Genomic DNA, 24,476 nt, shown 5'->3' with positions numbered 1-24,476 from the left:
TTTTCTAAGAGTCCTCATGAATGCATTCTGAAATGATATAAAGAATGTGGACAACTTTTAGTAATCCTGTCATTGTTTTCCAATTTTCTATCAGGTGTACTGTGACATAGCACCTGGAAGATGGCTTTTCACTCACAGGAGCTTAAAAGAAGCCAGTTGTAAGAGTAGAAAACCATAATTGAGCACTTAATGTGTACCACTATGATAACATTGTCATGTATCAGAATATTTAATCATCACAGCCAACTGTTAGGTTTTTAATATTCACCTTTATTGATTCTGTCCTAAATGCACCCACAAAGTTTTTGGAGCAGAGACAGATTTTTTTATGATTTACAGCAAAAAACAAGCGTGTGATTCCCCCGTGCTTTCGTTCTTATGCCAGGGCCATTGTGATGAAAGCCAGGTCAAATATCTTAAACACACCAAGTCTATATGGTAATCAAGGAATGGAAAAATATGAATTGTATCTGCTTATAGTGGGGAGTAAGGCAACTGTCTCTCTTCTCCCTTCTGAGAAAGTCTGTTTTGGAAACACGGTAAGTCCTATGTCTTCAGTTTCACAATTAAGAGATGCCTCCATGGTCCTGGGCCTCAGTATTGCACCCCCTGCCACCTCCCTCAAAATGTCCATGCATAACTCAGGAGGTGGGTGAGCCTCTCTGAAGTTCTCATTATCTTTAGAGTTGTAAATTAACTTCTAAGGCTGGTTTTTAATTCAGATCTCAAGTTTCAGTAAAATCTGTGTAGAAAGGGATAGATGTGTCAAAACATAGAAATACTTTCTCTATGACTTACACACACACACACACACACACACATAAAACACTATGTCATTTTACTGATATGGCAACTTAATTTAAAGGACTTATCCAGGGTCAAATTTTTAGTTATCAATAAAGCCAAGATTTTGCCCCCCATGTAACTTAAAAGCTCACATTCCTAAAGATTACAATGCCTTGGTTATTTATTGGTTAATAAATGACTGCATGAGTAAAGCAGCCATTCTAGCTGCCACAAATCAGCTTTTACTTCACATTCTTTTTCAGATTTCTCTCATGATTATGTAAAGCGGTAGTTGTAAACTATGGAGGAGTTTAATATAATTTTTTCATTCCAGAGAATGAACTCAGGGTTAGGAAGGAAATTTTTAAAAACTGAGTGAGGACATGTAAGAATCACTAAAAAAAAAAAAAAGAAAACTCAAGTAGACAGTTCAGGGAATCTACATAGGAGCAATAGAGCTAGAAAAATAGTATTTCCTGATCCCTCAAGTGGGGGATGTGATTTAATAGGTCAACTGACAAGCACAGTGTCTAGCATTTGTTTCACATAGCATAGATGTCCATAATTAACACATGAATGAGAAAATGAATACAAAAGTGGGGCTTGCATACTAAATGCAAATGTTTTACCTGTTTAATTTTTAAATGTCCTCTTCTCAAGGACAATTTTAAGCAAAAAGGAACAAAGTAGATAAAAAACAAATGATATGTTTAAATGAATTATTGGTTTTGTATAATAGAAGATCTCCTATAAAATTTATTTACCCATTTTATGATGCTTTATGCAGCTTGTATCAGAGAAGACTAATATTTTCATAGTTTGCAGGATACTTTTGATTGACAGCATTGTTTTCTAAGGCTAAAAAGTAGGAAAAAAACAGATATTTAACTGATACCAGAGGTAGATCCTGGTTTTATGGGGCCTGCAGCTTAATTAATTTATACAACCAACTTTGAGAAAAAAAAAATTAACAATGAAAACACAGGTAAAGGGACTTGAAAGGAACCTGAATAAATGTGTGGCCCAGAAGCTTGCACACATTAACATTTGACTCAGACAATTTAAAGATTATGTTTTATTCTAACAAAATCTTTTATTTCCAGGCAAATAGCACTTTAACCTACCTTTGTCTGCAATCCATATTGCTCTGAGACACCTAACACTCAGGTTTGAAGAACTGCAATCTCCAGTCTGCTGACATGGGTAGAATCTCGTTTGTCACCTGTATATGACAGCACCAATGAAATGGTGATTTGGCATTCTTGGCTTGTCAGTGTATGAAATACCACGTAGCAAAACAAAACTATATTTCCAAAGGTATGAGTTACAACACAATTTATTAAACATTTTTAAATAGTTTATGCTATATAGTTTCTATAAATAAAAAGTATCTGTATTTATTTGATGATAACAGTTGAGGCTTATTTCATTGTGTTTTTTTTCCGCATTTTTTACTTTCTAGCTTTTAATTTTTACTTTTTTTTAACATTTTCTAAATTTTCTACCATAAGCAAGCATTAATTTTATAAGTAGGAAGTTTATTTTGTTATTGAAACAACAGTGAAATGTGAGATAAATGTTAAAATCCATTAACTCAAAATAAATGAAGAACAATTATTTTGGTGAAATGATATAACTAGACTATATGGTCAAATCAACAGTGAATTACAACCTTGAAAGAATGTGATATCATGTCTTCTGCACAAATAAAATCTTGATAGCATATGTGAAAGAATTTATATATGTGAACCCATTTCCCATTCTTGATATGAAAAAAATTACAACTGCCCTATTTTTATTGCTTCTTCTTTGTAATAAACATATGACTTCTTTGCAATTGACTAAATCATATAAATTCACTGCATGTTAGAAGAGATTAAATCAGAATCCGTTCTGCCTTCATTGCATAACCTTCCAGTTACATGATCCCACAGAAAAGATTTCCAATCAGTTGCATAAATTTGAAAATATATTTTTTACACCATATAACCTCAACTTAGTACTAGCAATCTGTTACATGAGTTTCTAGTTTATATGGTGGTTTGATTTGTCAAGAAATACAATCACAGGTTTTTGTTTTTCATTTTTTGTTTTTTGTTTTGAGACAGAGTTTTGTTGTTGTCGCCCAGGCTGGAGTGCAATGGCGTGATCTCGGCTCACTGCAACCTCCTCCTTGTGTGTTCAAGCGATTCTCCTGCCTCCGCTTCCTGAGTAGCTGGGATTGCAGATGCCTGCCACCACGCCCAGCTAATGTTTGTATTTTTAGTAGAGACGGGGTTTCACCATGTTGACCAGGCTGGTCTCAAACTCCTGACCTCAGATGATCCACCTGCCTGGGCCTCCCAAAGTGCTAAGATTACAGGTGTGAGCCACTGCGCCGGGCCACAAGTTGTTTCTTATATCCTATATATCCTAATAAAGAATATAACTGCCAAGAAGACATTTGAGGGAGAAAATAAACATTGACTCTTTGTATGATAGTTATACTGCTTCATCTCAAATCCTAACGAGTTATTAACGTTTGTATTTTTAGTAAACGTAACTAGATGAAAACTACTAAAGTGGGCAAATAAGAAATGTTAGTTTAAAAAAATAGAATGGAAGAAGATGTTTGAAAACTATAGCATTTATTAAATAGTAAATATTAAAATACAAAGTTTGAAAATATAGTCTATATGATTAAAGAAAAATAATAAAGCACTATCAAGATATTATCTCTTTTTTCACCCTGTTTGTTAAATGTATTATAAAAATGTGAAGTCATATCAAAGTTTATTAATAAAATTTAAAAATGGAATGATATGAAATTTGACAATATCACTTTAACCCCTTTCACAAGTTAAAATACAATAAATATTTTAAAACAAAATGTTAAAAAATGTAGTGATAATATGCCAGTTAGAATTGTGATCATTAAAGAGTCTAGAAACAACAGATGCTGGCGAGGGTGTGGAGAAATAGGAATGCTTTTACACTGTTGGTGGGAGTATAAATTAGTTCAACCATTGTGAAAGACAGTATGGTGATTCCTTAAGGATCTAGAACCAGAAATACCATTTTACTCAGTAATCCCATTACTGGGTATATACCCAAAGGATTATAAATCATGCTACTATAAAGACACATGCACACATATGTTTATTGCAGCACTATTCACAATACGAAAGACTTGGAACCAACCCAAATGCCCATCAGTGATAGACCAGGTAAAGAAAATGTGGCACATATATACCATGGAATACTATGCAGCCATAAAAAAGAATGAGTTCACATCCTTTGCAGGGACATAGATGAAGCTGGAAACCATCATTCTCAGCAAACTAACACAGGAACAGAAAACCAAACATGGCATGTTCTCACTCATAAGTGGGAGTTGAACAATGAGAACACATAGACACAGGGAGGGGAACATCACACACCAGGGCCTGTCGGTGGAGTGGGGGTAAGGGGAAGGGGAGCATTAGGACAAATACCTAATGCATGTGGGGCTTAAAACCTAGATGATGGATTGATAAGTGCAGCAAAGCACCATGGCACATGTTTACCTGTGTAACAAACCTGCACGTCTGAACTTGTGTCCCAGAACTTAAAGTAAAATTTTAAAAAGTAGTGATAGTAAACTGTTAATTTCTGTAATATCAAAAGTATTCTTGGAGAATGAAAGGAAAAAATTAAAATCAGATTGAAAATCTAAATCTGCACAGTCCACTATGGTGGACAAAGTGTAGCCACTTAAAACATTAAAAAAAATTTCTACTTACTTTGAAAATTCTATGAAATATTCCTGCTCTATATTGCCAGTTTACAGAAGAGCAAATACAAATGCTCAATAAATAAACAAAAAAAAGTCCAGTTTCACTAGTAGTTGGAGAAACAGTGATTACAGTAACAAAGAGTATTACTTTACAATCACTGAATTGGCAAAACTTGAAAACAGTATTATTTTCTTTTCACACACATTTATTCACATATATGGATCAGATTACTGTATCCTCAGCCTTACCACAGAACTACAAATCATCCTACTATTTTTAAATGCAAAAGAACAATCTTTATTTAATACCATTTTATAATGTGTGTGCATGTATGCATTAGATATAAATCTGTTCACAGTGATATCATTCCTGGAAACATCTCCCATAGGAATAAAAGTCCAATTACAAAATAACATGGATATGGGGGTATTTATGAATGTCTTGGTTGTAATAGCAAAAAATAAAATAACGATGAAAGAAAAGAAAAAAAGGACCCCCCAAAAAACCTCCAGAAACAATATAATTGCTTATCAATAGAGGGACACTTGAATATATTACCGTTACATTGTACTCGCACCTTGGAATACTCGGCAGCCATTAAAAACAATAAATTCAAGTATTTCAAGTTGACTTGGAATGATGTCAACAAGAAAGTATGAGTGGAAAGTGAAAGATTAAGAAAAGTATGCATGATAAAAACCCATTTATTGCAAAGCAAAATGGCAAGTGTATATGCACATATATAAACAAATATATGCATACATTATATGAAAATATATGCATATACATATATATAATTAGTTGAGCATGAAAAGATATGATGATTACATATTAGCTTGTCCATTTTGCTAACATGCTGTGAAGATGACGATAAAGATAGGCTGATGAAGATAGGAACATTGAAGCATAAAAGCACTTAAAAGATAAATAATTTGATTATTCATGCAATTATGTATAATTATATATACTTGTTTAAAGACAAATATGTATAATGGCATTAAAATAATTTAAAAGAAAATTAAATTTAAATCGTTCAGATTTAATTTTCTCTAATCAAAAATTTATTGTTTATTTATTTTTAAAACAACAATTTTATTTAGTTCATGGTTCCGTGTGTTGGTTGAGGAGATCTTCTGTATGAACCAGGTTGACTGAGAGCCGCTGTACTTGCTCAGGTGTCTATGGTCAACTGGAAGATTAGCTGGAGTGAAGCCAGGATATCTTCACTTACAGTGATGGCAGCTAGCAGCCTGTTGGCTGGGGCTAAACTGACTGACTTTAGGTTGGGGTACCCGGGTTCTCTTCCCCATGGCCTCTCATCCTCCAACAGGCTAACTCAGGTGCAATTAGGGGGTGATGGAAGGTAAGACGAGAAAGAGAGAAAAAGTCCCAGTGCACAAATAACCTTTCAAATCTCATCGTTCTTCAAATTGCTGTTGTTTGTTGATTAAAACCAATCACATGGCACTGAGCACCAGCACTGTTGGCATCATCTACCGCTTGTTAGAAATAAAGAATCTCAGGCCCCAGTCAAGATATACTGTGTTGAATAAGAGTCTACATTTTTACAAGACCCCCAAGTGATTCATAAGCCCAATAAGGTTATAGAAGCACTGTAGCTTTCTATTATTTTTAACAAAAGATTTTTCTGCATCTATTGAGATGACCACATGCACATGGTTTTTGTTTTTCATTCTGTTTATGTGGTGAATCACATTTATTGTTTTACCTATGTTGAAACAAGCTTGAATCCCAGGAATTAAGCCTACTTCATTGTGGCGAATTAGCTTTTCGATGTGCTGTTGAATTCAGTTTGCTAGTATTTTGTTGAGGATTTTTGTATCTTTGTTCATTACAAATATTGGCCTATAGTTTTCTGTTTTCATTGGGTCTTAGCTAGGTTTTGGTATCAAGATGCTGTTGGCTTCATAGAATGAATTAGGGAGGAGTTACTCCTCATTTTTTTGATACAGTCTCAGTAGCAATGGTACCAGTTCCTCTTTGTACATCTAGTAGCATTTGGCTGTAAATCTATCTGGTCCAAGGCTTGTTTTGATTGGTAGATTTTAATTACCAATTCAATTTTGAACTCAGTATTAGTTGGCTCAGAGTTTCAATTTCTTCCTGACTGAATCTTGGGAAATTGTGTGTTAATTTATCCATTTCCTCTAGATTTTCTAATTTGTGTGTGTAGAGATATCGTAACAGTCTCTGAAAATCTTTAGTATTTCTGTGGGATCTAATGTAATGTTATTTTTGTCATTTCTGATTGTGTTTATTTGGATTTTATCTTTTTTCTTTATTAACTTAGCTAGTGGTCTATCAATCTTATTTAAGCTTTCAAAGAACAAGCTTTTGGTCTTATTTATTTTTATGTAAATTTTGGGGTCTAGATTTCATTCAGTTGTTCTCTAATTTTGTTATTTCTTTTTTTCTGGTAGCTTTGGGGTTAGCTTGTTCTTATTTTTCCAGTTCTTCCATATGTGATGTTAGATTGTTAATCTGAGAACTTTCTAACTTTTTGAGGTAGGTGTTTAGCACTATAACCTTTCCTCTTAACTTTGCTTTCCTGAATCCCAGAGATTATGGAATGTTGTATCCCTGTTTTCATTTCAAATAACTTTTTGATTTCTGCCTTAATTTTATATTTTCCCAAAAGTCATTCAGGAGGAAGTTGTTTAATTTCCATGTAATTGTGTGGTTTTGAGAGATCATGATATTGATTTCTATTTTTATTCCATCATGGTCCAAGAGTACGGTTGATATGATTTTGATTTTTAAAAAAGTTACTGATACTTGCTTTATGTGCAATCAGGTGGTCAATCTTGGAGTGTGTTCTATGTGCAGATGAGAAGAATGTATATTCTGTGGTTGATGGGTGGACTATTTGTACACGTATGTTAGGTCCAGTTGGTCAAGTGTCAAGTTTAAGTCCAGAATTTGTTAGTTTTATGCCTCAACGATCTGTCTAATACTGACAGTGGGATATTAACATTTTCCACTATAATTTTGTGGTTGTCTAAGTCTTCTGTAGTTCTAGAAGCACTTGTTTTATGAATCTGGGTTCTCCAATGTTGAGTGCATATATATTTAAAATAGTTATGTCTTCTTACTGAATTGAACCATTTGTCACTATGTAATGCCCTTCTTTGTCCTTTTTTTTTTCCTGTTGTTGGTTTGAAGTCTGTTTTATCTGATACAAGAATAGTGACCCTTGCTCTTTTCTGTTTTCTGTTCGTGTGATAGACCTTTCTACAACTCTTTACTTTGAGCCTATGGGTGCCATTATGTGTGAGATGGGTTTCTTGAAAACAATGGCTGGATGAGTCTTGGAGCAGAAAGGGCCCCCCTGCACCAAGATCCCTGCACAAGAGGTATGGGGAAACTCAGGCTGCTGAACCAGTCAAGCAAGTACTCTGACCGCCTGGAGATCAGCCTGGGTGTGGAGCAGAGCAGGTCTCGTTGCCATGATTTATGTCCAGGAAGGGTGGGATGGCTCAGGCTGCTGAACCAGGTGAATGGGTCCTCCAAATCCTTTGAGAGCTGCCCAGATGTGGAGCAGAGATAGCCCTGCTGCACAGTGATCTATGTGGTGGCTCAGTGATCTAGGGTGGCTCAGGCTGCTAGTCCAGGAAAGCAGGTTCATATACCTGGATTTCTACTTTTATCAGCCAGGCACCATCATGGGGGCTGTTTGCCAGTGTTCTCCTCCATAGCATCTGGGTGTACTTCATGATTCCTCTTTATTCCCATTTTTCTTCCTGAATTGAATCTCACAGAGTTGATCTTTATGCATTATCTTGCTATTTCCAAGTGGATAAAGCATGCTAAAAGCCTCTAATCTGCCATCTTGGGGAAAAAATCTAATCAAAAGTTTAATTCCATTTCTATTTTAAAACACCCAACTAAGATTATTCTTTCAGCATTTTGCTTAATTGCTTTATTTAAGTGTCAGTTATGCTTTTTCTTGTTTGCATAAAGGATTATCCAACACATCCCAGCAAAGGCATGATTTTATTTAGGTAACATGGTTAGAAGAATTAATATATTAGAACAGAACTATCTAGTAGAATAATAATGCAAATTGTAAAGGAGTGCCACATGTGTAATTTGAAATTTTTTGATAGATATATTTAAGATAGTAAAAGAAAAACATAAAAGTAATTTTAGTACCATACTTTATTTAGCCCCAAATATCTAAAACATTATTACGCCAACAAATAGACACCATAAATATTATTGAAATATTCCACATGACTTTTTTATACTAAGCCTTTGAAAACCAGTATATATTTCACATCTTCAGCACATCTCAGTTTTACTGGCCACATAATAGTGTTCAATTGCTACTGTATTGGACAGAGTAGCACTAGAAAATTGAAAAAAGTTCAGCTGATTTTAAAAAGGTGCTGTAGTAAAGAGAATTGTTTGTGAAATACAGAGTAATAGAGAACTGTTAAATCTTGTTTTCTGTTCAGTGAGACACTGCATATATGTGTTAAACCTAAATAATTAACATAAAGGCTCTTAAAAAGAAAATAATGTTTATTCAGTATTGAACGTTACAATGAAATATGCGAATGTATTCAGGGAGGTAAAGCAAGAGGAAGGTTTTCAAGTGAAACAATTATCCTTGGCCACAAGGATCAATAATAAGGGAGATGTCAGTTCAAGGTTTGATAGACAGTTGCTGGGCAGATGTTTTTACAAAAGTTTTAGAGCTCTTGCTTCCATTTTTTGGTCTGAGAGCATAACAATGCCTAAGTTACACAGGAATTTCTGCTGCATTTTAGTGTTTATCTTATTCTACATTTTTTATTCCATTCTTATTTTCTGTTGTTGAGTATAAACTTTCTTACCAAAAACTGATCCACAACAGATTTGCAACACATGTAATTCAACAAAGAAAAAAAATTGAGAAGTATTAATGTGTCTTTGTGAAATGTCTTTACTAATACATCACTTTAAGCTTAGTTGCCCCAGGCGGTTCATTTGCCTGCAGAGAAGATTAGTAATGTTATAGAAGGAATACAAATAAAAAGTTTCTTCTGTGCAAAATGGAATTTGCAGCAAAACAATTAGCTGTGCAAGCTCATGTATTGTGTGGATAAAGACTGCCATTTTTCTTTGCCTATTCATCAACTTTGTGAATCAACAACCATGCTGAATGATATATGCCCTTAGAATTCTCTCACATTGTAGAGAGACAGCATAGCAGTAGCGGGTATAACATGGATAGAATTTTTTAAAAAACTGAGAGGCCATGAAAGTGAATAAGGAAGGGAGGAGAGGGAGGAAGTTCAATTTCCTGATGCCCAGAGAGAGGGAAATACGTTGTACAATTGAGGTTTACATTTTAGACCTTGGGTTAGTGGTTTCTTCAATGGCAATCATATACCAACCTGGGGAACAATCTCTGCAAAGTACACGAGGCACTGTAACATGGACAAGGAGAGGGAGATTTGGGGTATGTCTTTCCATATTGCCCCTAGTTCCTATGTGGAATGTACAGGGGTTACACTTTACTGACTGCAGTAAGATGACTGTAGTTAGGGATGGGAACTGTGCTGCTTGGACAGGGACAGAATCGAAGTCACATCCAGAATCCAGAGGAAGGCACAACACCTGTGTGAAGTCAAGTGTGAGCCAGGGTATTGGGGGAACCCACCCCCGGTATTTCAACATAGGTTTTTTTCTATTTTCCATAAGTGTCGGCCAGCTGAGGAATAAGGAGAGACAGTAAAAAGAGAGGAATTTTACAGCTGGGCCACCAGGGATGACGTCACATATCGGTAGGACCGTGATGCCCGCCTGAGCCTCAAAACCAGCAAGTTTTTATTAAGGGTTTCAAAAGGGGAGGGGGTGTAAGAACAGAGAGTAGGTACAAAGATCACATGCTTCAAAGGGCAAAAGCAGAACTACTGATAAGGGTCCAACAAAGATTACAAGGCAAAGGGCAAAAGCAGAACTATTGATAAGGGTCTATGTTCAGCGGTGCACATATTGTCTTGATAAACATCTTAAATAACAGAAAACAGGTTTCAAGAGCAGAGAACCGGTCTGACCACAGATTCACCAGGGCGGAGTTTTTCCCAATCCTAGTAAGCCTGAGGGTACTGCAGGAGACCAGGGTGTATCTCAGTCCTTATCTGAACCGCATAAGACAGACATTCTCAGAGCGGCCAATTATAGACCTCCCCCCAGGAATGCATTCCTTTCCCAGGGTATTAATACTAATATTCCTTGCTAGGAAAAGAATTTAGCGATATGTTCCCTACTTGCACATACATCTATAGGCTCTCTGCAAGAAGAAAAATATGGCTCTTTTTGCCCGACCCCACAGGCAGTCAGACCTTATGGTTGTCTTCCCTTGTTCCCTAAAAATCACTGTTATTCTGCTCTTTTTCAAGGTGCACGGATTTCATATTGTTCAAACACACATGTTTTACAATCAATTTGTACAGTTTACACAGTTATCACAGTGGTCCTGAGGTGAGGTACATCCTCAGCTCACAAAGATAACAGGATTAAGAGATTAAAGTAAAGACAGGCAAAAGAAATTATAAAAGTATTTGTGAACTGATAAATGTCCATGAAATCTTCACAATTTATGTTCCTCTGCCACAGCTCTACCCGGTCCCTCCATTCGGGGTCCCTGACTTCCTGCAACACCAGGGAAGCCAAAGAGCACACCTGGAGCATTCTCCAAATTGAAAGGAGGCAGCTCACGAGTGGCACCAAACATAGATAACTGTCAAGAATGACTCCTGCACAAGCCACACCCAGGAGGCAGGAGGAGGATTATACTTAGTTAATAACATGTAGGAAAAGAATGCTACCTGGAAATGAGGAAGTGTCATAAAATCTGAACCCACCAGTCATATCAGCCACGCACCTCCTTTCTTGCAACCAGCTACCACCTACATGAAACAATCAGAGTGCAAGAATGCTCATCCACTGGAGACAAACTGCCTAACGATCAGATTAGAATATACTTTAAACCAAGTTTGACCTTTAATTATGTTTTGCCTGCTCAGAAGGAAAGCCAGGTTACTGAAATAAAAATCCAAGGTAGTTCTTCTCCCTATTCTTTTTGTAATGAGAGTTAATTTTGCACTCAAACAAATAGTAAAAGATATGAATGATTTGATGAAACAATAATCATATAATGTGAAATGTGCTGAAGGAAAGGTATGAGCTGCAAAACAAATGTTTGGCTATTTTTTAAGTGTAAAATGCCCTATTCCACAAGTTTTAACAAACATATGGAAAAGCACTTATGCAGTATAATTAAATAGCAAGATATAAAGTAAAATATAATTATGGGAAATAAAGTGTGTTAATTCCTATAGGACACTGTTACTAGTCAATGTGTACCAAGGAAATAATGTAATACAGAACCAATTACTGAGGCTTCATTGAGATACACTTCATTCCTGAGCAGCTCAATCTATGTCCAGTAATACAGAGTGCCTACTTAGACGAGAACATAATCTACTCAACATTCAGTATATTTGGTAATCTACTCATTTTCAGTATATTTGGTAATCTACTCATTTTCTACTAAGTTTAAGGATAATTATTGCCATAGAAAAATTGATGTCTAGTCATTTTTATAAGTTGCATAAGTGATATTTTCACTAAAATCGTATATCTATTTGGTAATGACTTAATCTTGTAGTTCTTCAATAAAGTCTAAGATCAAAAGATTAAAAAGTTAAGGAACAGTCTGGCTCTACTTTTCAGGGCTTAATCTTGGATAATTACAATTTTTAATATGTTTTATATTCAAGCTCTTTTCAGATTTGTATATAAAAGTTCATATTTATCAAATGTTTTTAGCTGTTTAGAATGTTTATTTTCATCAATAATCACTAAGCACTCTGCCAGATACTATATTAGATGATGAATAGACTGAAGATGATTCATTCTATTTACTAAATGGAAAAGGAATTCCCTTCTGTATATTCCAAAGCATGGACTCATAGTAGGATTTCAGAAGTGTTATTTATTTGTAACCATTTATTATGGAAATTTAAAATTTATTTCATGAAGGAGAAAGAAAAATACAACGAATCCCCACGTACCCATCACCCACCTTTGACCATGACCCATTCACTCTGTCCACTCTGGTTTCATCCACATTTCATCCACTTTCTCCATACTCAAAAAATTTTGAGACAAATCTTAGAGGTTATATAATTTCATCCAATAAAAATTTTTGATGTAGGGGGAAAGAACTAAATGCAGAGGACTCAGCATCCACAATCACAATTGTTAAATTTTATGATTAGAAGAGAAAGACTTCAGAAACTACTTCAGAATGTTTCTCATTCTACTTTGGCTTGAAACACATAAACTTGGAGATATTTCTAGCATGTCAGTGGACTACATTCCATAAAATCTTCTTGTTTAGAATAATAAAACATCAGGGCAAAATATTGAAGAATGTCCTTTTGTAAGCATAGATGTGTCAAGAAAATAAAGAAATATTCTGGGGTCATAAACAACATGAAAGTGAGAATTTAGTAAGAAAAACAGACACTAAAACTGCTGTTTGCTTGTGGTGGCATCTCCCAACCTAATGACCCAGAACTTTTGTCTTCATAGGATTCCATGAAACACACGTAGTGTAGAACCTAGGGCCAGCACAAAGTGGGCAGCTTGATCAGACATTCTCACAGAAAGCTGAGACACATGAGAAAAGACACAGCCAACACTGTTAACAACAGCAACATAAAAACAACAAAACCACCACAACAAAAACATCCTCTTTGTAGACGGTGGAGATAGCTACCTTTCTCAATCATAGTTCTGAAGGAAAATGTCTTTCTGAAAGTTTCTAACCACAATCCAAGCCCACTTTTGTGAAGGTTTGAAATGTCAATCAAAAAAATCTTTGTGGATTCCCCTCTAGAAAAACCCAAACTAAAATATAAGCTAATGCTAGGTTGATCTGTACTCATAAATATTGAAAAGAAGCAAATATAATTCCTGTGAGGCATAACTAAATTCAAGCCTAGGTTTCAAAACGTTGGCACAGATAAGGTTCCAAAAATCAGAGGCTTCAAGAAAATAACAAAATAGCAAAATGCTAGAATAAATGCAAAACCATAAGTGGGACTGTTTTGAAACACAAACTGGATAACCAGATTTTCAGACTACAATGTCAGAATTAACATTGAATTAAATGAAATTTCATTTACTTAGTATGTTTGAAGAGCTAAAAAATAAAATTGTCAGTAGTATTTCAAAAAAAGAGACAGCGAGGATGAGACTATGAAAATGACCATGTAGGCCAGCTGTGGCGGCTCATGCCTGTAATCCTAGCACTTTGGGAGGCCAAGGCAGCAGAATTGCTTATGCCTAGGGGTTTGAGACTACCCTAGGCAACATAGCGAAACTACTGTCTCTACAAAAAATACAGAAATTATCCAGGTATGGTGGCTCGTGCCTGTAGTCCCAGCTACTAAGGAAACTGAGGTGGGAGGCTTGCTTAAACCCAGAAGTTCAGGGCTGCAATGAGCTATGCTCCAGTCTGGACAACAGAGAAATTCATTCTCTCTCTCCACATCTATCTATCTATCTATCTATCTATCTATCTATCTATCTATCTGTATTTATTTACCTATGTAGATGTGTATATCTAATCTATCTAGATATTTATCTATCTATCCACATACATACATATGGTGGATTCTATAGAGAAAAAAGAAAAAAGATTAGAACTCTAGAAAATGTAAACATACAAAAAATTGGGTGAATATTTTAAAGAGCACATTAGATACCTGTAAAGAGAACATTAGTAAAAACATCAGAATAAACTATACAGAACTCAGAGCAAAGATACAAAAACATTAAATAACAGATTTTAGCAAATTGTAGGACAAAGGTGAAGACATAACATTTATTAAACCAATTTCAAGAATAAAGCATGGAGAGAATCAGGTAGAAAAACTTTGCAGAGAAAATAGTTGAGACTTTCCAGAACTGATGAAGGATACTGTATTAACTTTCTTTGTTTCTGAATGACTATTCTCATTTCCAAATTACCACAAACTTAGAAACTTAACAGGCATTTATTATCTTAAAGTTCTGGAGGTTGGAAGCCAAAAAGGGGCTTCACGGGGTTTCACGGGGCTTCACAGGGCTTGACGGGATTTCACGGGGCTTCACGGGGCTTCAGGGGGGTTTTCCGGGGCTTCACAGGGTTTCACGGGATTTCACAGTATTTCAAGGGGCTTCACGGGATTTCACGTGGCTTCACGGGGCTTCACGAGGCTTCATGGGGCTGAAACTGAGCTGTCTGCAGGGCTGTGTTCTTTCTGGAGGCTCTAGGAAAGAATGTTTCCTTTCCTCTCCCAGCTTTCAGAGATTGCCCACGTACCTTGACTCACTGTTTCCTTTTCCATCTTCAACACAAGCAGCATAGCTCTTTTCGACCCTGACATTGACTCTCCTGCCTTCATCTTTCAATTTAAAAGATCCTGGCCTTTACCTTGGGCCCCCACAATTAACCCAGGATAATCTTCACATCTCAAGGATTAGCAACCTTAATTCCATCTGCAACTTCAGTTTTCTTTTGTCATGTCATATAAAACATTTACAGTTTCTGGAAATTAAGACAGGGGCATCTTTTGGGGACCATTATTCTGCCTACTTAAGATACCAAACTTGTCATTCAGATATCCTAACAAATCATAAGGAGAATAACAGGCTACAAGTAGACACAGGATTTTCAAAGCAATAACGGAAGCCAGTTCAAAACCAGTAAAATTATAACTCCAGTATAAAACAACTGTCATCCTAGAATTTCATACCAAGGAAACTCTATTTCCAGAATATGGAGAACACAGGGAAATAATCAGAAAAATAAAACCTTAATTGCCATAAGTCTGTCGTTAAAGAAATACCAAAAAAATAGTTTCAAAAGGAGGAAAAGGTGCAAGAAGCAAGGTCTGACATGCAAGAAAGCATAACACAAACCAAGAAAGAAGCAAACTGTGATTAAGTCTAATAAAATTGGCTGTATAAAACAAAATAGAGGAATGATCAAATCCATCATTATATTGGTATATTTTAAATTCGTTTCTCACAGTAATTGAGACTATGGACAATATAAATCAGTTCACAAAAAATGAGTAAACTTTCTCTTCAGAACACTTATAAAATGAGAATTACAAAAAGAAACAAGTATAAAAAATGACCACATGCTATGGCATAAATTATGTCTTAAACATTTCAAATGAGCTACATATCATGTTGTATTAGTGCGTTTTCACGCTGCTGAGAAATACATACCTGAGACTGGGTAATTTATAAAGGAAAGAGGTTTAATGGAGTCACAGTTCCACTTGGCTGGGGAGGCCTCACAATCATGGTGGAAGGCAAAAGGCACATCTTACATGAGGGCAGGCAAAAAGAGAATGAGAACCAAGTAAAAGGGATTTCCCTTTATAAAATCATCAGATCTTATGAGACTTAATCACTACCACGAGAATAGTATGGAGGAAACCGCCCCCATGATTTAATTCTCTCGCACCGGCTCTCTCCCACAACACGTGGGAATTATGGGAGCTACAATTCAAGATGAGATTTGGGTGGGGATACAGCCAAAACATATCACATACATAATTTATTCACCCACCAAAATGAAATGAAGACAGAATTACTAATAAAAATATAACTGTATAATTCTCATTTAATTGAAAAATTTTTTAAATTCTAACAATGAAAAAGAGACCTACATAGATATGTAAAAATACATTGTGTAAAACAATCATAAAATCATAAAAATTTATGAAATATAAATACATCTTAATCTTAAGAAGATATTGTGTTTTTTAAGAAAAGAAGAAAATTAATGAAGTATAATCAACATAAAATGTTAGAAAAAGAATCACAAAATAAAAGCAAAGAAAAGAAAGGTAGATAAAGAATAGGTCTGCAATCCCAGCACTTTGGGAGCCCAAGGTGGGTGGATCACCTGAGGTCAGGAGTTCAAGACCAGCCTGGCCAACGTGGTAAAACCTTGTCTCTACTAAAAATACAAAAAAATTAGCCAGGCATGGTGGTGGGTGTCTTTAATCCCAGCTACTTGTAAGGCTGAGGCAGGAGAATCTCTTGAACCCAGGAGGCGGAGGTTGCAGTGAGCCAAGATCTTGCCATTGCACTCTAGCCCGGGTGACAAGAGTGAAACGTCATCTCAAGTAATAATAATAATAAAGATTAATAAAATGGAAACCAAAACAAACAAAAACCAGAGAAACAATAAAACATAAACCAGTGTCTTTGAAAAGACTATTAAAATGAAATATGTTTTATGATTAATCAAGAAAAATGTGAAAGTGGCCAGGTGAGGTGGTTCATGTAAAATGTTAGAAAAGGAATCACAAAATAAAGACAAAGAAAAGAAAGGTAGATAAAGAATAGGCCAGGCACGGTGGCTCATGCCTGTAATTCCAGGACTTTGGGAGGCTGAGGCGGGAGGATCACTTGAGGTCAGGAGTTTGAGACCAGCCAGACCAACATGGTGAAATCCCGTCTCTACTAAAAATACAAAAATATTATCTGGGTATAGTGGCTTATGCCTGTAATCCCAGCTACTTGGGAGGTTTAGACAGGAGAATCACTTGAACCCAGGAGGCAGGAGGTTGCAGTGAGCCATCACTGCACTCCAGCCTGAGCAACAGAGTGAGACTCTGTCAAAAACAGCAACAACAACAAACCCACCACCAACAAAAAAAAAAGTGAAAGAAAAAGTAAAATAATTAATATTAGTAATATAAAAAGGAACAAAATTATAGATCCTGAGTAACTTGAACAGATAATAAGAAAATATTAGAAGAAATGCCTTTATGCCAATATATTTAGAAACAAGAAAAAAATGGAAAAAATTCTAGAAAAATATGTGTCAAAGCATTCAAGAACAAATAAAAATGGTACCTTTAACCTTTAGGAAAATTGCATCAGTAGTTTAAAATATTTCTATAAATGAAGGAGCAGTAATACAAAGGTTTTATAGCCAAGTTCTTTCCAAAATGTAAAAAAAAAAAAGATAGTTCTTATACAAAGACTTTCAAAATATATAAAAAGACCACTGAAACTCATTAACTTAGTATAATATTAACATAAAAGTCTGACAAAATTTTTACAAAAAGACAAAATATAGGCTAATTGCAAACATGCATATATAAATACTAAACAAAATAATGGCAAGCTGAATTCAGATATGGGTACAAATTATATCAGAATTGGATTAATTCCTGAAGTGAAAAATTAGTTCATCATTAAAATACATATAAATGTATTAACTGATGCATAATTATTTCAACGATTATAGTAACAGCATTTGACAAAGCAACATATCAATTTATAATACTTATTCAGAGCTAAAATAATACTTGGGCTACTTTTTACCTCAAAAAAGATGTCTACAAAAATGCCAATAGTTCATAATAGACTAAATGGTAAAATTTAAAAATATTTCCTTTGATATCAGTAATGAGTCAAGACAACCAGCTCTCACCCTTTCTATTTAACATTGTGCTGTAAATACTAGCTAGCGAAATAAGACAAGAAAAATAGATGAAAATGAGAAGAACTGTAAGGTAAAAGGGAATTCATCATTATTCAAAGTTGCTATACTTGGTACATATGGAAATAAATACAAAGAAAGATGATAGGACTTTGGGTTTCAGCTTTAACATATAGAGTTTAAAGTCATCACTCTCATTCTAGCAATGAGAAAAAGCTAAGAAGACTGAAATTCAATGACTTTTCTTCAATCTTTCAGAATTCAGGTCACCACAAAGTCTACAGAGACAGATCAATAAGGGAATTACAGCTAAGATCAGCTTACCAAAAGCAGAAGTCGCTAGAGCCACAAACTAGTCAGAATGTGTGTATGGTGCCTCTGAAGAATTCTTAGAGAAGAAGTGGGCTAGCCTGAAAGTGAGATACTCCTGGGGGCTAAAGTTTTATGGGGGCCCCCACGCTTCATGGATTTTAGCTCCAGAATGTTCTCCCTCATCTCCCAACCAGGTACTCATTAAAATAAACCAAAAGAAGTTTGTACTAGGAACTATCACAGTTAAACTTCTAAAAACTAAAGACCAAAAGTCTTGAGAGCAGCCTGAGATAAATACCCATATTACCTAGAGGTAACACTGATTTTAAAAACAGTGGACTTCTCATGTGAATCTGTGGAGACCAGAAGGAAGTGGCACAACATTTTTCAAACACTGAAAGCAGAGAACTACCAACCATGGATTGTATATCAGCTACAACTATCCAGCAAGAATGAAGTAGAAATAAAGACATTTTCAGACAAAAAGAATGTAAAATAATTTGTCAATTGCAGATCTATCCTTAAAGAATGCTTACAGAAAATTATTTAAAAGGAAAGGAAATGATGAAAGAAGAAGTCTGGAAACATCAGGAAGAGAAAAAAAAAACAGCAACAGAAGGAGCAGAACTGTGGGTAAATACATAGATTATCCTCATCATAGGTTTTCTAAATCATATGCAGTGATTAAAACAAAAATTATACCATGATCTAAAATGTATGTGATGATTGAAATAAAAATTTTAACGCAGTCTAAGAAATTATAATTTTCAAGACAAAGCAGGAAGGTAAAATAGCCTCAATAGAAGCAAGTCCTAAATACTTCACTCAAAGTCATAAAACTTGAATATGTAGGCTGTGATAAATTATATATTTATATTGTAATAATATTGTAATACTCAGAATAACCACCAAGAAACCTACACAAAGGGATAAACATTATTTACAAAGTCAAGATGAAATTTTAAAAATATGTTCCAGTAGCACAAAAGGATGAAAGAAAAGAAAACAGAGGAACAAGAAAAAGAGAAAGCAAGCAGAAAACAATTTTTAAAATCTTCAAACTTTTTCTGGAAGAAAATATTGCATTTACATATCCAAAAAGGGATTGGTATCTGGAATACATAAAGAACTCTCAAAACTCTACATTAAAAAATCCAGTAGCCCATCCAGAAAATAGGCCAAAGTCCTGAAGAGACATTTCAATTAAGAGGATATAAACATGTCAAAGGAGCACATGAAATGATGTTCAACATCATGAATGACAGAGAAATACAAATTAAAGCCAAGATGAAGGCCAGGAGCAGTGGTTCACTCCTGTAATCCCAGCACTTCGGGAGGCTGAGGTGGGTGGATCACCTGAGGTCAGAAGTTCAAGACCAGCCTGACCAACATGGTGAAACCCTGTCTCTACTAAAAACACAAAAATTAGCCAGGCCTGGTGGTGCGTGCCTGTAGTCCCAGCTTCTTGGGAGGCTAAGGCAGGAGAATTGCTTGAATCTAGGAGGCAGAGGTTGCAGTGAGCCGAGATCGTGCCATTGCACTCCAGCCTGGGCAACATAGCGAGACTCCTTCTCAAAAAAAAAAAAAAAAGATGAACTATCACTGTATAACTGTCAGAATGGTTAAAATCTGAAAAAAAAAAGAAGAAGAAAACACAAAAATCTGACAAGAAAGCAGAGACACTAGATAAATAATATATTGCTAGTAGGAATATAAAATATTATGGCCACAATGAAAACAGTTTGTCAGTTTCTTAATAAAAATTAAATAGACCAGATGCAGTGGCTCACGCCTGTTATCCCAGCACTTTGGGAGGCTGAGTCAGGTGGATCACCTGAGGTCAGGAGTTCAAGACCAGCCTGGCCAACATGGTGAAACCCTGTCTCTACTAAAAATACAAAAATTCGCCAGGTGTGGTAGTGCATGCCTGTAGTCCCAGCTACTCTGGAGGATAAGGTACAGAATCGCTTGAACCCACGAGGTAGAGGTTGCAGTGAGCTGAGGTCGTGCCACTGCACTCCAGCCTGAGTGATGAGCAAAACTCCGTCTCAAAAAAAAAAAATTAAATATGCTGCTATCATAAAACTCAGTTATCACATTCTTGGACATTTATCTTTTATCCCAGAGCAGTAAAAACACAGGTTCTCAGGTTCACACAAAAACCTGTACTGAAATGTTAATAGTAGCTTTATTTATATTAATCAAAAACTAGAAAAAAAACCCAGAGAACCTTCAATGGATGAATGGTTAAACAAATAAGATAGATCCATTCGACAGAACACTACTCAATAATAAAACAGAATGAGCTCCTAATACACACAAAAACTTAATGAGCCTACAGGTAATTATGCTGAGTGACAAAAGCCAATTCAGAAGGCTACATGCAGCACTATCCTCTTTATATAACATTCTTGAAATGACAGAATTATAGGAATTGAGAAAAGACCGCTAGTTGCCAGGGATTAAAAAGGGGATGGGGCAAGTGGGAACTGGATGTGGTTTCAAAAGAACATGAAGAATCCATGTGTTGATGGAAATGTTCTGTATCTTGACTGTATCAATGTCAATACCTTGGTTATGATATTGTAGTATATTTTTGCAAGATGTTACCATAAAGGGGAATTAGGGAAATGGTATGCAAGATCTCTCTGTATTATTTCCCTCAAGTGAAGGTCAATCCACACTGAGTTCAAATTAAAATTTAATTAAGAAAACAAGACAAAACACTACTCACGCCCGAGTAGAAGAGCCTGCTGCATATGGGACTGCAGAAAGTTTAATATCTATGATATAAAGAATTATAATAATCGGCCAGGTGCAGTGGCTTATGCCTCTAAGCCCAGCACTTTGGGAGGCAGAGGCCAGGATCACGAGGTCAGAAGATCGAGATCATCCTAGCTAACACAGTGAAACCCTGTCTCTACTAAAAATACAAAAAATTAGCCAGTGAGGTGGCATGCGCCTGTAGTCCCAGCCACTCGGGAGGCTGTGGCAGGAGAATTGCTTAAACCTGGGAGGCGGAGCTTTCAGTGAGCCGAGATCACGCCACTGCTGCACTCCAGCCTGGGTGACAGAACAAGGTTCTGTCTCAAAAAAAAGAATTATGATAATCGTTGAGGAAAAAATTAACAACTCAATAGAAAAAATGGGTAAAAATGTAAATAAGCATTTGGCTATCCTCAAATGTAAAAAAAAAAAGAAAATTATATGAAAAGATTTTTTAAAATATTTAATTCCAATAATATAAAAATGAAAAACAGTGACACATTTTTTTCCACACCTACCAAATTAGTCAATTATAAAAAGTCTTTTAAAGCCAAGTGTTTGTGAGGATATGAAATAAATAAAACTATTTTTCTGTTTCTGAAATTGTATACTGCTTCTCCCAAATTTTCAGTTTTGCATTAATGTGTGGCTAAAGTTGGACATATTCTATGACCTTGCAATTCCAATAATCTGTATATTCACCAAAGCACTGTTACAGATGTGTACAAGGTGACATCTACTAGAATGTTCTCAGCAGCATGGTTTACAGTAAAAATGGAAAGAAAAAAGTAAACAATCCAAATGTTCAAGAATGCATAAATTGTATCTTCAGAAAATGGAGTACAATATGACGATGAAAATAGATAAAGCACTTATATCACTTAAAAACCGATCCAGGTGTAGAATATGCAGTTTAAGGATTAAACATTTGGTGAAATATAAAATAGGAAAAAATGACTAAAACAAAACTGAAGCTATTTGTTACATTGAGTGAAGAAAGAGTGAATGCAATTTCAATATTCAGGAGTCTTCAAAAACACAGATAATTTTTAATTTCTTAAACCGAGTGGCAGGTACAAATATATCAATTAATATTATTCTTTAAGTATATGCATATACATGCTATGATATGTCATACAAATATAACACATGTATGACATTTTGTAAATACATATATACTTTTATAACATCAAAAAATATTAACATAAAGATTACAGACTTCAAATTATTACAAATCTGAAATTGAATTTCAATTCTGTTACATTTCAGGCATGTGATCTTGGGCCCTTATTAACCATTGTGAGTTCCTTTTTCCAAATTTCTTAATGACAAGTATATTTAATTCAAAACGTAAAGAATTACTGAAAAAAATCTATAGTCCCTGGAGAAATGTTAATTTTTTCCACTTTCATTCATTCTGCCAATAATTCCTGGGAGGAGGTTCAGTGAGTAGGAAATATTCAACTAAAACACTTTTCTTTTCTAATATTCCTATTTTGTTAAAAACTTTAACATAAAGAAATCAGGCTTGGCAGCACACTGATAAAAAATCCCGAAGGGTTAACTTCCTTCCTAGCGCCTGGGTTTTATGAACAGTACTGAACAGCTGAGGCGGAGGTGGGTGCTGCATGGCAGATATTGGCTCTAGACACCACTTCCAAAATAGTACTCCCAAAGACTTTGTAATCAAACTATTGTTCCCTTTGCAGTAATTTAAGCTTTGTTGTTCTTGTTATTTTGAAAGGAATTTAATTTAGATGGAAATTTAGTCTTTTAAGCAATTTGCCTTACACTGGCCCCTAAATTAAGACCTTAGAAGAAGTCTTTTAAAGTACAAACCACATTTCTTAATATTTCTACCACATATCTATAGCAATCTGTTCTTTAAATGCTTGAAATAAAATTAAATAGACGCACAGGCTTTGCCAAAGCAAAATATAAAAATTAGATTCTGTTCACTTACAGAATGTAAAGATAATATTTCTTAATACATTGTCATATAAGGGGGTGAACACTTTAAACTTTCTGATTCACTAGATATTAAATAGTTATTCTTATACAATAAAATAATTTTTTTTCCTAATTTCTGTGACTTTTCACTTTTTTCTTTTTATCTTCTACAGTACCTGACTTCAACTATTTCATGATGCAAATATTTGAACTTCTCAAAGCTCTATGTTTTTTGTAAACTAACAGCAGGTGATATTACTTTGCCTTGCCCTTCAGACTAAAAAGCCTACGCTAGTGTTTAAATGTGTTCCTGCCCGTTGTGAATAATTACCCAATTTACAAATTTCAGTGCACTTAATAGGCTGTGTCCTCCTTATTTACCTTCAAAATTACAGGTTCTTCTATAATATTGTCCTTTTTACTCAAATGATATAGTAACATGTATTTGTATGTGTGCTGAGGCGCAGAAACCAGTGAGCAACGATCCTACCCTTCCATGATATATAAGCACACTTTAGATTATAGTCACAGTTTTATTTATAAAATTCTATTTTGCAGTGACTCTGCTGTATGAAAGCCAACAATTGGGGAAAAAAACCTCTAAGACTAACAATAAATTAGTTGAATATATGTCACTAAGAAAGCAGGAGAAAACTATTTAGCTTAACACCAAAAATATAGTGGCAACAATATGAGATAATTTGAGTATACAGTCAATAACCTATGGTCATATGGTTGCTGATAAATCCTGGATTGGGAATTCCTAGCAGAGAGGGTGGAGCAAGATGGCTGAATAGAAGGCTCCACTGATCGTCCCACCTGCAGGAACACCAGCTTTAACAACAATCTACACACAAAGAAGCACCTTCGTAAGAACCAAAAGTGAAGTGGGCACTCACCATACCTTGTTTTAACTTCATATCACAGAAAGAGGCACTGAAGGCGTAGGAAAGATAGTCTTTGGTTACTGATGCCGCTCCTCCCTCAATCCACAGCAGCAGCCGCATGACACACAGAGAGAATCTGTACACTTGGGAGAGGAAGAATGCAGTGATGTGAGACTTTACATTGAACTCAGGGCTACCCTGTCACAGCGAAAAGCAAAACTAGGCTGAACTCCGCAGACACCTGTCCACAGAGGGAGCATGTAGGGCAGCCCTAACTAAAAGGAAATTGCACATCCCAGCAGTGGGAACTTGAGTTCTGGCAAGTCTTGCCACTGTGTGCTAAAGTGCCCTGGGGCCATAAATAAACCTGAAAGGCAATCTAGGACACAAGGATTGCAACTCCCAGACAAATCCTTGTGCTGAGCTGGGCTCAGAGCCAGTGAAGTTGGAGGGCACATGACCTACTGAGACACTAGCCTGCAG

The 24,476-nt window shown here is 35.5% G+C and overlaps 1 long non-coding RNA gene across 1 annotated transcript; it reads right to left on the bottom strand.

Moving 5' to 3' along the window:
* Positions 1 to 254: 254 nt before the first annotated feature.
* LOC104001915 (uncharacterized) lies at positions 255 to 24,276 on the bottom strand. Its single transcript, XR_673923.4, has 4 exons — positions 24,011 to 24,276; positions 1,911 to 2,008; positions 1,551 to 1,644; positions 255 to 742 (listed from the first exon to the last, which is right to left on the bottom strand). It is a non-coding gene; the product is annotated as an uncharacterized LOC104001915 (long non-coding RNA).
* Between the last annotated feature and the right edge of the window lie 200 nt (positions 24,277 to 24,476).

Source organism: Pan troglodytes, chromosome 14, assembly GCF_028858775.2.
Source record: "Pan troglodytes isolate AG18354 chromosome 14, NHGRI_mPanTro3-v2.0_pri, whole genome shotgun sequence".
NCBI classification, from domain to species: Eukaryota; Metazoa; Chordata; class Mammalia; order Primates; family Hominidae; genus Pan; species Pan troglodytes.
The sequence above is the reverse complement of the archived record's forward strand: the minus strand, read 5'-3'. Positions and strand labels throughout refer to the sequence as shown.